This window comes from Gossypium hirsutum, chromosome D08, assembly GCF_007990345.1.
Source record: "Gossypium hirsutum isolate 1008001.06 chromosome D08, Gossypium_hirsutum_v2.1, whole genome shotgun sequence".
Taxonomy (NCBI): Eukaryota; Viridiplantae; Streptophyta; class Magnoliopsida; order Malvales; family Malvaceae; genus Gossypium; species Gossypium hirsutum.
Window position 1 is genome coordinate 45,461,030 of NC_053444.1, and position 5,015 is coordinate 45,466,044.

At 28.4% G+C, this 5,015-nt stretch overlaps 1 pseudogene; it reads right to left on the reverse strand.

The window, feature by feature from the left end:
* Nucleotides 1-1,727: 1,727 nt before the first annotated feature.
* LOC107958126 (serine carboxypeptidase-like 44) lies at nucleotides 1,728-3,520 on the reverse strand (annotated as a pseudogene).
* Between the last annotated feature and the right edge of the window lie 1,495 nt (nucleotides 3,521-5,015).

Here is a 5,015-nt window from a genome sequence, read left to right on the forward strand (position 1 = left end):
TAATCATATCGGAGGGATAGTTTGATACTTAAATATATTTAATCATAGTATATAAAAAAGCTAATATATATAATTAAATGAGTAAACATGAAACCTTGGTTCTAAAACTCCATGTTTCCTCTTTTGTTAACTTGATGTTTAACTCCTCAGCCAACTTTTTCAAATGTTGTAAGGTTCCCTCTGTCGGTATTATACCATCTTGATCTCCACTATAACATTGCAATCATATTAATAAAATAAAAATAAAAAAATCAGTCAAATGGCATGAGAATTTCTTTTCAAAATCCTTCACTTTGATTCTTCATGCTTATTTAACTTATTTCAAGGAAGTATCGAAAAAAAGTATGGCATACAAATACAATACCAACCTGAATATTGTAATGGGAACAAATTGTTGAAGAAGGTTTTTAAGCGCAGGAAGCATGTCAAGGTCCGTATCAACTTCGTTGTATTTAAAATTAGCTCTAACAAATTTTACATAACGTTCACCTCAATAAACATGTAATTTATTTATTTATCTTAAGAAAGAGGTGACAATATGGAGATAGAAAATTTTACCACAAGTCTTAAATCTTGAATTTAAAATAATTTCAAAAACTAATTATATAAACATATAGGGAAAAAAAGTTCATTTTGTTTCAAATTTTAGGGGAAAACTTACGTGAAACAACCCTGCCATCTATATGACAAGTTGGTTCGGTTCCTGTGGAAAGATTTTTGAACTTCTGAGATATTAAAGTAAAATTGCACCCTTAATGGAAGGCACATGTCTACTTCTGTGCTAACTATAGGAACCTGGACCAAAATATAAAGTTTTACACTTTTGATATAACCAATAAAAGAAAAATAACACAAAATTAATTTTACTCAATTGATTAGTTAATTCGATTCTAAAGGAACTCTTGTTAATTGTAGTTTCAAATTGAAGTAAAGTAAGAGGAATGTAAAAAAATAAATGAAAACCTATTTTCTTAAGTTCAAATTCAGATCATTTTCAGCACAAGGAGGGCAAAAGACATCAAATAGCTTTTTTGGGGAGTAATTATGAGCATCGGTCTTGAAAGCAGCCAAATCGGCCTCAAACACAAGGTTTTTACATTTTGCGCTCCAAGTGGTTTTGATGCTAGCAAAGTAATTATTTTCATCAATGGCATTGCATTCTTTCTTGATTTCGTTATACAACGACCTATTCATCATCTCCCGAGAGAAAAAGAAATCAATTTTTGCAATATCGTCTAGCTTTTAATGAAGCGTTGGGTTTCCCAACTGTTCAAAATAGTTACAATTAAAAAAATAAAATAAAGTTCACAACAAAATCTTTAAATTAACATTGAATTGAACCTAGGCATGTTTACTGGAGAGTTGAGCTGCAACACATGTTATTTTTGTTCTATCTAGGCCCAAAAAAGTTCCTAAAAGTATTTCAAGGTAATTTTAACTTTTTTATGTTAGTGTCGATACTTAATTTAAATAAAAATATATTGTCTATGATGTCAGTAATTAACAATAATCAAAGTCGTAATGATTTGATCCTAAATGTAGAAGTCAGTATCCTAATCCAATCTAATAAAATCTAAGCCTTCTCGAATTAGGCAAGTTACTCAACCATGAACATTTCTAAATAATCCTTCTATGCAAATATATATTAAAGTGGCAATTCAATTTGATTAATTAGATACAATTTTACTTACAACCAATCCTTTGAGGTTAAATTTGGATTGCTTGGATTACTTGCTGTCGTCGAGCAAAGCATTAGCAAGATTTGGTACGAAGTGTCCTAAAAATAGAAATCCACAAATTTAGTTGAAGTAATGAACATGTCATATTGTTTGTATTGTTGCATAGAGACTTATTCATAACTGGTATTAAGTCGATATAATTTAATTGCTATATTTCTATTCAATAATTAATTCGACATATTCAATTCAACAAGTATGTTAAAAAATAATTTATGAATTCATTTATATTTTTTGAATTTTTTTTTAAAATTTTTAATTTAATAAGAAATTTGATTAATGATTTGAGTTTGAATCTAAAAAAGTAATGTTGTAAGCTTGATATGTAAATAATAAATTACAATATATATTAGAGAAAAAAACTATATGCTAGAGATCACATTATATTTTGTTTCGCTGGTCATTAAGTATATTTTCGTGTATTAAAAATATGTTGATATACAACCAAATGAGAGAAGAGAAAAAAAAAGAAATTGATCACTTGCAAAACTTGATCCAGCTATATATAGATCTTTGGACTTGAAGACTGGATTTTTTCATACCACTTTTGCATGAATGTAAGTAATATTTTATCTGTACGAAACAAATAATTAAAAAATATCAATATATATAATACCCAAACTATTTTATTTAATAATGAAGAATATATATTCTAATCTTACTAGTGCTATCATCTCCGTTATTATAATCACTACTTGAGTTTGAATATGACCATCCAGATCCAATAGGGGAGTCGATGAACAATAGATTTGACACTGAAACATATATTAGACAGAATTTTATATAGATATGGAAATAGAAATATATATATAAGAAAGACAATGCAATTCATTTAAACACCATGAAAACTAGACGTTTTTTAATATTTTATGGTTCTAACACATTTAATATTTTTTGATAAATTTATATGCATATGAAAGAAATAACTATGAAACATGATATACATACACACACAAAAAAAACAATAAAAAATAATCATAGGAAATTAGACAACCTTTGTTCCAAGAAAAGGAATTTCTTTGGAGACCATGAGCATCTTTCGTAACAATGAAAGGACCAACACTTCCAAAGGCATCTCCAACTGACGAACACCCTGGTCCTGAATAGTATTACACAAAAGATTTTATTGTATGTGAGTAATCAAACAAACTTGTCGACCAGGCTTAAATAAAGCTAGAAAATAGAGTAATGGTTTGATCTAATGTAATGACTAGTCTAATTCGACAAGTATTTAGTGTATGTTTAAAGGCATGGCTTTTCAGATGAGTTAAAAAATGATAGTCAGATCAAGGCTATAAATTTAGTGTTAGGGATGGACATAAACCTAAAACCATTGCATAGAAATGGGCTAAATTGAAACATTACTTTCTAACAAGGGAAAAAAGTGATAGTGTCTCCATTTGAAGGGGGCTAAAGGGGATTAAATCTAATTATAAATTTTTGGGAGAGGCTAAAAAAGAAATTGTAACATTGAACTGATGGGGCGGAAGCACTAGCTTCCCATTGGCTTTAACTTGCTCATAGTGAAATTTTTCTAACTTATTCATATAGGATACCTACTAGGAAATCCGCATAACATCAGAAATTACAATAAAAAGAATTTAAAGAACTTAACCTCCAGTTAACCAAATTGTGAGGGGTTGAATCATGGGATCTTTCTCAGCTTCAACAAAATAGTAAAAAAGACTTCGACCATCAACATTTTCATCCACTTCAATATATCTAGCAAATTGCCTGAAATTAACATCTGGTTGTCCGGGCAATTTTCTTATCAAATCATTCATTGGGAAGGCATTGGAATTAACTCCAAGTAGAATAAAAAGAAATATTCCTCCTCGAAATTCTATTTGAAATGCTTCTAATATCTAAGAAATAAGGTAACCTAGTGTTTATTGAATTCTTTACTTTCTAATGCTTAAAATTAATGGAGAGAGCTACCTTATATATAGTGTTTGTCTTTTTTAAACTAAATATATTGTTTTAATAGCTAACATTTTGAAACCATGAAACATAGGTTTCAAGTTGTCATTGTTTTTAGGCACTACTTTGTTTTGTTAGTTTTCCCAATAATTTTTTTTATGATGAATAACCTTTATGAATTATAGGTTTACTTGATTTAAATATATTATAGGATAAAACACTAACGGATTCATTAATTATGATTTTTTAAAAATAGTAAATTCGTTCACAAACATGATTTAAGGTAACTCAAGAAATGAAATGTAAATTTCTTCTTATTTTCTTAAACTTAATATTTCAAATATATTTTAAATTTTGAATTTAATCAGGTAAGATTTTTTTAGTAATGACAATGCATGCATATATTAATAGAAAATTGTAGTATTATCCATGCAAGAATTGGGTTAAGAGAGTTTCATGTTGGACCTATTGTGCTTTCCCTTTAAAAAAAGATCACGTTAGAGTTAACCTAAAATTGTTTCAAAACAATATAATTATAATATATTTTATGCGGAAAACCTCCTCAAAAGAGGATAAAAAACCACGGATAAAAAGATATTTCACTATAATAAAGGAGAGTAGAAAAAATGGAGATAATTAGAAGAAAAACTTGAAATACCATAAGAAAAACCCTTTGAAACAAAAAAAAAATTCTCTCAATCTAAATATTTTTTTGTGTGTAAAACCTAGAGTAATTAAAACATATTTATAGACTGAAATTCATAGCACCTAGGTCAAAAAAATTTTAATTAGGAGAAGAAAAACTAAAATAAATTTTGGTCAAAATAAGAGGTACTCTACCACAAAGGAACTTGCAGTCTAAAATATTGCATCAACATCTTTATCATTTAGGATCCGTTTGTTTGCATGTAAAATATTTTTTTGTAAAACATTTTCATTGTTTTGTTGTAACACCCTATACCCAATCCAGTCGTTGAGCCCGAGTAATAGGACGCTACACCATCGTCACACATCATGCGCATTATAAATTGTCTCATTGTTAAGCAAACATCTTTTATTTTAGCATTTTGTAAGAATTTTAAGTCAAACATACTCTAATCATCATTAAAACATGCTAAACACTCATCAACCGAACTTAAAACAAAAGTTAAACATGCTTTTAAATCACAAAAAATTTTTTGAATTAATCACGTAGGTAACGATACTGAATCAATGGTATCGATAATACTCATGGATGGTACCGATACCACTCTGAAAAGTGGTACCAAATCAGCATTCTAGTTTTCGCTTAAAACCAAAACCCACTAATTTATCGATACATTTCAAAAAGTATATGTTTTATTTCCCCAAGTATCGATA